This window comes from Schistocerca gregaria, chromosome 4 (genome assembly GCF_023897955.1).
Source record: "Schistocerca gregaria isolate iqSchGreg1 chromosome 4, iqSchGreg1.2, whole genome shotgun sequence".
Taxonomy (NCBI): Eukaryota; Metazoa; Arthropoda; class Insecta; order Orthoptera; family Acrididae; genus Schistocerca; species Schistocerca gregaria.
The window spans coordinates 439853509-439866019 of record NC_064923.1 but is presented as its reverse complement, the minus strand read 5'-3'; the positions used below and the strand labels follow the sequence as shown (position 1 = coordinate 439866019).

Sequence of the window (12511 nt, the reverse complement as noted above, 5' to 3'; positions counted from 1 at the left end):
TTAAAAATTATTTTGCTTCTAAAGGGAATCAAACCGACACTTTCTGTGAATATGTTTACGATGACTTTAGCCACGCAATGCAAAATCGACATTCCAAATATCTGCCGAAACAGAGAACATGCATCTGATGTCTCTTACAAGAGACACCCGGTGTAGTGATTAACTGTATTGTGATGGGGGCGCATTAAATAGCAATTATGCAAAACGGCCATGCAAACACACACAAAAGCTATAGGAGCAGAGGAAAAAGAAGGGAAAGACTTGCTTTCCATGCACATCAGTACAAAAACACACACACACACACACACACACACACAAAAGCACACACACACAAATTTGATGTAATGATACTTCACCGCGCGGGATTAGCCGAGCGGTCTCAGGCGCTGCAGTCATGGACTGTGCGGCTGCTCCCGACGGAGGTTCGAGACTTCCCTCGGGCATGGGTGTGTGTGTTTGTCCTTAGGATGAGTTTGGTTAAGTAGTGTGTGAGCGTAGGGACTGATGATCTTAGCAGTTAAGCCCCATAAGGTTTCACACACAAAATGATACTTCGTAGTTCTTTGACCCATGAGGCACCAGTAGCTCTGTAAATGCGGAGACCACTTAGCTTTAAAGATAGACGAGGTACTTTGTAACTGGGATAGCTATGATTTTGTGTGCTGTATGACAAGGCACTTACTAGACTCGTGTAATTAAGTCTACCTTTTATCTCTTTTCAAACTAATCTAAGGGCACAATTGAATCCAACGAGAAATCGGAAGTATCTGAAACGATTTTGCGATCCCTGACTGCTAAATAAAAACATGCGTATCACAGGAAATTTTATGTTTTGTGCCGTATTATGCGGCACCGTGTTCCACGAACTGAAACAGCATCCTGCTGTGCTCGCCAGTATCATTCGGGTGCAGAGTATTAGTTAATGACAAGTGTAGTTATAAGCGGAGCCGCTGGCAGATGTCAGTCGGCGCCGATTCGTGTCGAGTGGCAAGTGTCGGACATTCCCCAAGCGGTTCGGCTGCCGGCTGCCGATTTAGCGGCCGTCTGCGAACCGTCCTGTGAGCCCCCTCGCCAAGGGCGGGCTGGCCGATGCACTGCTGGAGCTCTGCCAGCACACGCGGATGGAGGTCAGCGCCGCGACGGGACGAGACGGGACAACACCAGTTTCGGCGCAGGCCCGAAGCGTCGCCATGGCACTGGTGTTCCTGGATGGTTGATTGGTTGTGTGCATAGGGCGCTCAACAGCGAGCTCATCAGCGCTCGTCCTAAACTAAATGCAGACAAATGTGATTAGATTTTAAAAATAACTTACCATTAGGTAGAATAGGGAATATACAGTGAGTTACAAAAAGATACGGCCAAACTTTCAGGAAACATTCCTCACACACAAATAAAGAAAACATGTTATGTGGACATGTGTCCGGAAACGCTTAATTTACATGTTAGAGCTCATTTTAGTTTCGTCAGTATGTACTGTACTTCCTCGATTTACCGCCAGTTGGCCCAATTGAAGGAAGGTAATGTTGACTTCGGTGCTTGTGTTGACTTGCGACTCATTGCCCTACAGTACTAGCATCAAGCACATCAGTACGTAGCATCAACAGGTTAGTGATCATCATGAACGTGGTTTTGCAGTCGGTACAATGTTTACAAATGCGGAGTTGGCAGATGCCAATTTGATGTATGGATTAGCACGGGGCAATAGCCGTGGCGCGGTACGTTTGTATTGATACAGAACGAAGGTGTCCCGACAGGAAGACGTTCGAAGCAATTGATCGGCGTCTTAGGGAGCACGGAACATTCCAGCCTATGACTCGCGACTGGGGAAGACCTAGAAAGACGAGGACACCTGCAATGGACGAGGCAATTCTTCGTGCAGTTTAAGATAACCCTAATATCAGCGTCAGATAAGTTGCTGCTGTACAAGGTAACGTTGCTACGGGAGAACCAGTTGTTTCCGTACCATGGACAGCGTGTGCAGGCACTATCAGCAGCTGATTGGCCTCCACGGGTACACTTCTGCAACAATGTGTCAATCCTCATTTCAGCGCAAATGTTCTCTTTACGGATGAAGATTCATTACAAAGTGATCAAATTGTAAATTTTCACAATCAACATGTGTGGGCTGACGAGAATCCGCATGCAATTGAGCAATCACGTCATCAGCACAGATTTTCTGTGAACGTTTGGGCAGGCATTGTTGGTGATGTCTTGACTGGGCCCCATGTTCTTCCACCTACGCTCAATGGAGCACATTATCATGCTTTCATACGGGATACTCTACCTGTGCTGCTGGAACATCTGCCTCACAACACGTCTCCTGACCTCAACCCTCTTAACTTTCATTATTGGGGGCATTTGAAAGCTCTTGTCTACGCAACCCCGGTACCAAATGTAGAGACTCTTCGTGCTGGTATTGTGGACGGCTGTGATACAATATGTCATCCTCCAGGGCTGCATCAGCGCATCAGGGATTCCATGCAACAGAGGGTGGATGCATGTATCCTCGCTAACTGAGGACATTTTGAACAATTCCTGTAACAAAGTGTTTGAAGTCACGCTCGTACGTTCTGTTGCTGTGTCTTTCCATTCCATGATTAATGTGATTTGAAGAGAAGTAATAAAATGACTTCTAAGATGGAAAGTAAGCGTTTCCGGACACATGTCCACATAACATATTTTCATTCTTTGCGTGTGAGGAATGTTTCCTGAAAGATTGGCCGTACCTTTTGTAACACCCTGTGAATCTACACTCCTGGAAACTGAAATAAGAACACCGTGAATTCATTGTCCCAGGAAGGGGAAACTTTATTGACACATTCCTGGGGTCAGATACATCACATGATCACCCTGACTGAACCACAGGCACATAGACACAGGCAACACAGCATGCACAATGTCGGCACTAGTACAGTGTATATCCACATTTCGCAGCAATGCAGGCTGCTATTCTCCCATTGAGACGATCGTAGAGATGCTGGATGTAGTCCTGTGGAACGGCTTGCCATGCCATTTCCACCTGGCGCCTCAGTTGGACCAGCGTTCGTGCTGGACGTGCAGACCGCGTGAGACGACGCTTCATCTAGTCCCAAACATGCTCAATGGGGGACAGATCCGGAGATCTTGCTGGCCAGGGTAGTTGACTTACACCTTCTAGAGCACGTTGGGTGGCACGGGATACATGCGGACGTGCATTGTCCTGTTGGAACAGCAAGTTCCCTTGCCGGTCTAGGAATGGTAGAACGATGGGTTCGATGACGGTTTGGATGTACCGTGCACTATTCAGTGTCCCCTCGACGATCACCAGAGGTGTACGGCCAATGTAGGAGATCGCTCCCCACACCATGATGCCGGGTGTTGGCCCTGTGTGCCTCGGTCGTATGCAGTCCTGATTGTGGCGCTCACCTGCACGGCGCCAAACACGCATACGACCATCATTGGCACCAAGGCAGCAGCGACTCTCATCGCTGAAGACGACACGTCTCCATTCGTCCCTCCATTCACGCCTGTCGCGACACCACTGGAGGCCGGCTGTACGATGTTGGGCGTGAGCGGAAGACGGCCTAACGGTGTGCGGGACCGTAGCCCAGCTTCATGGAGACGGTTGCGAATGGTCCTCGCCGATACCCCACGAGCAACAAACAGTGTCCCTAATTTGCTGGGAAGTGGCGGTGCGGTCCCCTACGGCACTGCGTAGGATCCTGCGGCCTTGGCGTGCATCCATGCGTCGCTGCGGTCCAGTCCTAGGTCGACGGGCACGTGCACCTTCCGCCGACCACTGGCGACAACATCTATGTACTGTGGAGACCTCACGCCCCACGTGTTGAGCAATTCGGCGGTACGTCCACCCGGCCTCCCGCATGCCCACTATACGCCCTCGCTCAAAGTCCGTCAACTGCACATACGGTTCACGTCCACGCTGTCGCGGCATGCTACCAGTGTTAAAGACTGCGATGGAGCTCCGTATGCCACGGCAAACTGGCTGACACTGACGGCGGCGGTGCAGCTAGCGCCATTCGACGGCCAACACCGCGGTTCCTGGTGTGTCCGCTGTGCCGTGCGTGTGATCATTGCTTGTACAGCTCTCTCGCAGTGTCCAGAGCAAGTATGGTGGGTCTGACACACCGGTGTCAATGTGTTTTTTTTTTCCATTTCCAGGAGTGCATAATCCTGCTATCTTCTCACTCTCACTTTCACAAGAAAATAAAATATGTAAGGCTGCACTAATATTAAAAAATCCATTGTTATAATAGACTATAACTGCACAAAAGTGGATTCCGACCAGAAAGTCTACTGTGAATCAGATATTTACTCTCCGGAAAATAGAAGAAAAGACTAAGGAATTTAATATGGTGTGCTCCATCTTTTCATTGATTTCAAATCTGCATATAACACATTAAACCGGGCTAACATTTACGAGATTATGCGGGAATTTCGAAAGCACAACTAAGCACATTGGTTGCCAGACGCAGCGACGAATGAGCAGAGTTGGCATAGAGATGCCCAGAGTTCCTATAAGCCACCGCCTCAGCTCGCTTACTTACGTCTGAGCGCAGTTCCGCTCGGCTCAGTCTCTAATCAACACCCAAGACGACAGCATCGTCCCTCTGCCGAGGCAGCACTGCAGTAGTTGTATTAAACAGAACTTTACATAAAAGTTTCAAAAAATGGCTCTGAGCACTATGGGACTTAACATCTATGGCCATCAGTCCCATAGAACTTAGAACTACTTAAACCTAACTAACCTAAGGACATCACACAACACCCAGCCATCACGAGGCAGAGAAAATCCCTGACCCCGCCGAGAATCGAACCCGGGAACTCGGGCGTGGGAAGCGAGAACGCTACCGCACGACCACGAGTTGCTGGCTCATAAAAGTTTAGAGTCAATTGTTCTCTGTGAGAAGAGACTAGTATGTTGCTTTGCATCAAGTGATACGTTAACGTCCAGTGACAGTGCTAAGTACTCATTACATTCATGTGGAATTTCATCTTGTTCAACCTGTAATACAGTGATCTAATACTTTATGCGTTGCAGTATCCATTTGGCCTCCACCAGGAGTAAATAACCCACCACTGTACCAACGAGTGTTATTTCTTCCGGTAAAACACATTTACTACGTACTATTTTTATTACGTGCTTCTGAGTTGACAAGTTCACGCTGACTACATCGTATGCGTTGGACATAAAGTTTCGTTAATGAAATGAAATTCGCACCACCAACAGAAAAGGCTCTGCTAACGGTATACTACGCCTTCCACAGCGCTGGTGATTTATTTGAAGGACAGTAACAGGTGCAAACATGTAACTCTTTTGTATCGGTTATGAATAAATAGTTGCCACTATTTAAGTTCCAACCCTCGTGTGTACCTATTTCAACGAGTCACGCTTTACCGTGTGGCCGTCTTATGGAAGGGTTAGGGTTTGGGCGAATGTTTGGATGCTGTTACCGGCCTTCACGTATAGCGTTAACTTTGAATTACTGAGAAAAAGCTTTACGATCTGAGACTGGTTTACGTGGCTTTGGTGTGGCCCCATAACTGCACTCAATGTGAAGGCGTATGAAAACATTTTACAGCATAATCTACTGCATACAGTAGAAGAAGATTTCGGAGACGGTGACTTTCAGGGTGGCGATGCACCTTATCATAAAGCAACATATGTGTCGTAATGGTTTGTAGACAATAACATTTCTCAAATGAGCTGTTCTGTTCAGAATCGAGACAGGAACACAATGCAACGCCTTTGTGATGAGTTAAATCGTCGACTGGCTCCGGATCACACCGTACAACATCACCACCTGTTCTGGATTTGGCTGTTGAGTAAGAATGGACAGCCGTCCCTCCGGAGACTTTCAGACACCTCAGTGAAACGGTCCCCAGCAGAGTTCAAGGCGTAATAACGTTGAAGGGTGAAGACATCCACTATTAATATTTACTAGAAAGTGACTGGATGCTTTCGATTTTATAGTGAAAAGTACACTGAAGCGTCAAATAAACTCGTATAGACATGCTTATTCAAATACAGAGATATGTAAACAGGCAGAATACGGCGCTGCTGTCGACAGCGCCTATGTATAACAACAACTGTCTGGCGCAGTTGTTAAATCGGTTACTGCTCATACAATGGCACGTTATCAAGATTTAAGTGAGTTTGAACGAGGTGTTGTAGTAGGCGCGCGGGCGATGGGACACAGCATCTCCTAGGTAGCAATGACGTGGGGATTTTCCCGTACGACTATTTTACGAGAGTACTGTGAATATCAGGAATCCGGAAAAACATAAAATCGCCGACTTCGCTACGACCGGAACAAGATCTAGCAAGAACGGGACCAACGACGAATGTAGGAAATCGTGCAACGTGACAGCATTGCCGCCCTTCCACAAATTGCTGCAGATTTCAATGTTGGGCCATCAGTAAGTGTCAGCGTGCGAACCATTCAACGAAACATCATCGATGTGGGTTCCGGGCCCGATGGCCCGCTCGTGTACCCTTGATGACTGCACGACACGAAACTTTCCTAGTCGACTGGGCTCGTCAACACCGCCTTTGAACTGTTGATAACTGGAAACATGATGCCTGGTCGGTCGAGTCTTGTTTCAAATTGTGTCGAGTGGATGGACGTGTACGGGTATGGAGACAATCTCATGAATCCATGGACCCTGCATGTCAGGAGGAGACTGTTCAAGCTGGTAAAGGCTCTGTAATGGTTTGGGACGTGCAGTGGTATTGGACCCCTCATACGTCTAGATATAACTTTGGAAGGTGACACGTACGTAAGCATTGTGTCTGATCACCTGCATCCATTCATGTCCACTGTGCATTCCGACGGACTTGGGCAATTCCAGCATGACAATGCGACACCTCGCCGGCCGGCGTGGCCGAGCGGTTGTCGGCGCTACAATCTGGAACTGTGCGACCGCTACGGTCGGAGGTTCGAATCCTGCCTCGCGCATGGATGTGTGGAATGTCCTTAGGTTAGTTAGGTTTAAGTAGTTCTAAGTTCTAGGGGACTGATGACCTCAGATGTTAAATCTCATAGTGCTCAGAGCCATTTGATTTGAATGCGACACCCCACAAGCCCAGAATTGCTACGGAGTGGCTAAAGTAACACTTTTCTGAGTTTAAACACTTCCGATGACCACCAAACTCCCCAGACACGAACACTATTGAGCAAATCTGGAATGCCTTGCAACGGGCTGTTCAGTAAAGATTTTCACCTCAATGTACTATTAAGGATTTATGGACAGCACTGCAGGATTAAAGGTGTCAGTTACCTCCGTAACTTCTTCAGACGTTAGTCGAGTCCATGCCAGGTCGTGTTGCGGCACTTCTGCGTTCTCGCGAGAGCCCTGCACGAGGTTAGACAGGTGTACCAGTTTCTTTGGCTCTGCAGTGTATAATCACCATGTACACCGTCCGTAACTAATGAGGATGGGCCAACTTTCTGAAACACATACGAAGTTTGACGGTGGTATTGCACATCAGTGATGAATAATATTCGTTCAGTTTTTCATTTTCTGGTAACAATTACAGCTCGTCCCACCCTCTGTTTTATCACTGTGCAGAGAATGAGGTTGCTTTTTGTTGTGAGACAATAGCGCCTACGTGAGCGGCGCCGCTCCTGCTTCGGCATGCATGATCCGCATCCGGCCAGGGCGAGAGATCAGATAACGCCGACTTCACAGGCGGCAGCGGCCATATCTATTGGGCGCGGGCAGGCGCTATCGGAGCGATATTAGTAAGGATTCTCACACACATCGGCACTTTCTTCCCACAGGCTGGAGACGAGACGAGGAGAAGGCGCAATAGTTGGGGGCTCGCGGGCCATGCATACAGAGCGCAGCGCGCCCATTACGCGCCGAGTCGCCGTTATTCGTATTCATAACGCGTCCGTTTTATTGCGGGCGGGCCGCGTCTCGTAGGCTGCGCGCCTTCGATTGCCATTCGGCAACGTCCGACGGCCCCAGCGCCGGTCCAGAGCGAAGTGGGGCGGAGCGTAGCCTGCGGGCGTCTCCAAACGCCTTACGACCTGCGCGCCTGCTGTGGCTCCTAGCCGTGGAAGGCGTGTGCGGTAGCTTCACCGGAGGCGGGGGCGGCGTAAGCTTTTCAGCCACGGGAGTGTCAGCACTACAGGGAGACTGTTTTGTGTGGAAGTAAAAGTAGGTGCAGAAAATCGCAGTCTCACCACGCTCACTAAATACCGGCGTTTTTACTCTCTTACAAGCTCAGCAGAGCGCCAGGAGCAGGCCGGCAAACAGACACACGAGAATGCTTGCATGTTTTGGAACATACGCTGGCAACTTTCAAAGACACAAGTCAGAATGTGAACTATACGTACACTGAAGCGGCAAGAAAACGGGTGTGGGCATGTGTATTCAAATGCAGAGATATGTAAACAGCAGACTATGGCGCTGCGGTCGGCAGCGCCTGTGTAAGACAAGTGTCTGGCGTAGTTGCTAGATCGGTTACTGCTGCTACAAAGTTACGTTATCAACTTTTAAGTGAGTTTGAACGTGGTGTTATAGTCGGCGCGCGAGCGACGGGTCTCAGCATCGCCGAGGCAGCGATAAAGAGGGGATTCTCCGTACGACCACTGCTCGAGTGTACCGTATCAGAAATCCGGTAAAACATCAAATCTCCGACAACGGAAAAAGATCTTGCAAGGAGGGGACCAACGACGACTTGAGAGAATCGTTCAGTGAAACAGAAGTGCATCCTTTCCGCAGATAGCTCCAGATTTCAGTGGTGAGCCATCAAGAAGTGTCAGTGTGCGAACCATTCAACGAAAGAGCAGAGATGTGGGCTTTTGGAGCCAAAGACCCACTCGTGTACCCTTGATGACTGCACGACACAAAGCTTTCCGCCTCTCCTGGGCCCATCAACACCGACATTCCACTATTGATGACTGGCAACATTTGCCTGGTGGAGCGAGTCTCGTTTTAAATTCTGTCGATCTGATGGACGTGTAAGGGTATGCAGACAACTTCATGATGGACGCTGAATGTCAGCAGGGGACTGTTGAAGCTGGTGGAAGCTCTGTAATGGTGTGGGGCGTGTGCAGCTGGAGTGATATGGAACCCCTGATACGTCTAGATACGGCTGTCACAGGTGACACGTACGTAAACACCCTGTCTGATCACCTGCATCCATTCATGGCCATTGTGCATTCCGACGGACTTAGGAAATTCCAGCAGTATAGTGCGACTACCCACACGTCGAGCAGTGCTACAGAGTGGCTCCAGGAACACTCTTATGAAGTTAATCACAGCTTAATGGACTGCTGCAGAACATCATATTCATCATATTCTTTCAACGACTAAGCTGTTTCCATAAATCTTTCTCAAGTTTTCCGAGGTATTCCAGTATCTCTTTCTCCCATTAGACTTGTCGATCAGAGTCCTCTGGGGAATTCTGTGGCCTGGCACCTCTCAAATGTTCATAATACTTTTGAATTTTTTCTTCTTTTAACATTTTCTCTTCCGATCTGTTCTGTGCGGTCCTTCGTTCTCCTTATTAACTCATCTCAGATGTCTGAACTGTTTTTATTTTTAGGGTGGAGGGGAATCGATGTGGGGTGTAACACAGGTACCGTCATCAATTTATGGAATTCACAATGGCTCGTTTTGTACTTCTTAGATCGATGTTCTTTTAATGGTACCACAAACAGCTTGGAATTTGTGTATTTCATTTTTAGTGTCCAACTCTAATGTCAAAACTTATAGCACAGCCTAAATTGAGAGTCTTCTACAACCAAATTGTCTGCAACAGGTTTTGATCTACGAGAGCTATTTGGAAACTAAGGTCCGATCTGTCACGTAATGGAAACCATTGTGAAAGTGGAAAATGTGTTATTTGCAAAACTTGATTACACCTGCCAGCTGCTTCTCCACATAGGCGCCGCTCCGACTGAGGCATCTGTCGTGGCGTTTTATGAACCTTCCAGTGCCCTCCTCATAGAAAGCAGTCGTCTGTGCTCTCCACCAGTTCTCTACGCTGGTCTACAGCTCGTTCTCCGTGCCAAAATGTCTTCGTAGCCGATGGTTCATGTGAGCCGCGATGAGACGCAGGGGCTGTACTGTGGGGGATCAAACATTTCCCATCGAAAACGTTGCAGCAGCATCTCATTGCCCCTGCAGAGTGCTACCGAGAAATATCATGAAGAAACGAGAAATATCATGAAGAAATAAAAGTATGACAGTTATGTTATGTGGGCTGCATGAAATCAGGCGAAATCTCTCACCAAGCCCTCATACTTGGCGGGAGACACTATTTTCCTGGCGTCTTCACACTCTCACTGTGCACTCAGAACTGAAAACAGCGACTTGACGCTATCGACGGACATAGTAGAGCCAGTATGCAACACATCTGTGTAAAAATTCATTGGATTCTCGTTGTGGTTCCCATTTCGCTCCAGAGCGGATCTTATTTTCCAGTAGACCTCGAAACTCGATATCTTCCTCGGAATGCCTTTATTTTCGTTTTATTGATAGAGAAATTTTAAAGTTGTATTTCTTGCATATCTCGTTCAACTGCTGTACCGATCTTTGGAGGTCATCTTCATTCTTTTGAATAATAACGACATCATCTGCAAGCAGATCTGTGCATACATTCGTTTACTTAATCTGTCACGTCGGAGCTAGTAGCTATCGACCTCCAAGATTATAGACGCGTTATTGCAGTGTTTAAGTTGCGAGTTGTTGACAGTGCGGTTAGCGAGCGTTGCTATTAGCGGGCGTTAATAGAGTGTAAACGTATAAAGTATACACATAGTTTTCGTGGATCGTGACAATCATCCGTTTTCTAAGGCCCATATTGGAAACATGAGCGACGCGCTTGGAACTGAAGCAAATGTAAGCGTTTAACGTAATTAAATCAAAAGTTTCAATCAGAAATATGGAACAATATTCGTGGCACATCCTTATTACTAAATAGCCAACCTGGTTCATGGTTCGCTGTTCATGGGCAGCATCCAGGTTGCAGGTTGCCTTTCTAACACTTTCCTGGAGCAACAAAAATTTGGTCTTCAATGTTTGATACAACTACTGAGCGAATTTAGAAACTTAAAATGCTGTTATAATTTAACCGTCAAGAGATATAATCTTACGTTAAAGGTTTAGCACAGTGAGACAGATATCACATTTGTAAACTAATTATTTCTTAAGGCAGCGTAACTTATGAAGCTTATCCATTACGAATGTTTGGAACCCGTGACTGTTTATTTGATGTAAATACAGAAAACTGCAACCAGCCGCTTTGTTTGAAATAGTCATTTATTCCATGAACAGATTTTGGAACCTTTTCAGGCTCATCTTCAGATAGTATACAGCAAAGCTATTTCAAAGGGTAGTCAAAGAGTAAGCACCTAGCATTACCCTATGAAATAGCTTTGTAAACTCCTGTACACCACCTATAGATTAGCCTGAAAAGTTCGAAAACTGTCTCATGAAATAAATAACTATTCCAAAAAAGTGACTCGTTGCAGTTTTCTGTATTTACAGCGTAACATATGACGAGCATATTACCCAGACTATACTCATCCAGTTTTTCAGAATGAAAGCACTTAGCGACTTGAAACAAACTTTAGGCACAGTTTAAAAATTTTACAAGACCTTCTGCAACTGAAACTCTCTATAAAACTGTGAAAGGAAACAATTTTGTCGCTGCTCATAAAAGAAAATCCGGCGTGACGTTTTACTCTGCTACTTCTTTGCTACTGACTCTCTTCGCGAAACATTTTCAGGCAGTACCCATATGAGGCACTGAATGTAACTGCAAAATTATGATATTGTTGGAAACATAGTGCAAGAAGTATGACGTCGTGAACACTGAGAGGCGTGACTATAGTTACATAGCGTTTGATAAGAATGAGAGAACTTGTCTCAACATAATTTCAAATCTCTTCTAAGCGTTTTCTCGCCTGCGTGCTTAACGGCACCTGGTTAACACATTAATGCATTTGTAAGTAACCAAACATATAAAGACTTTTTAGAAGTGAGATTTCAACTTTCTAAAGAATATGAGCTTAAGGGTAGTAGACTATATAGCATGTGATGAATTTAGCGTAATGTATCTGTAATAATAAACAATCATTATTTTTACGTTTATTGTTTTTCAAAATTATCAAACAGAACCTTTCACGAGTCTTTTCCCCTTTTAACCAAACCGACGAAAATAAATAAATCTGAGTGACAACGCCGATTCGTAACTGAAGGTTATTAGTCTTTCTAGACAATAGGATTCAGCCAAAGCCGTAACGAAAGACAATTATAAACTGGGATATTAGTTAAAGGATGTCTGCTAATGCCATAAATGCCAATAGTCAAGACAGGACAGTAGAACAGTATAAGGGGAAGAAGTATACACCTTATGATCAGAACTAATTTGGTTCTGGGACATACCTCCCATTTACCGTTGAAGATCGAGTGGACTGTTGCATTACTAATCGTGCTACGCAAGCTGTAAGAACCTCTACAGGTTAATCTTACTACGTAATGAACTGTACTCTTC

The 12511-nt window shown here is 46.4% G+C and overlaps 1 protein-coding gene across 2 annotated transcripts in view; it reads left to right on the top strand.

Moving 5' to 3' along the window:
- LOC126365858 (peroxidasin homolog) overlaps positions 1-12511 on the top strand; it is a 1186130-nt gene that overhangs the window by 507807 nt on the left and 665812 nt on the right. The window lies entirely within an intron of this gene.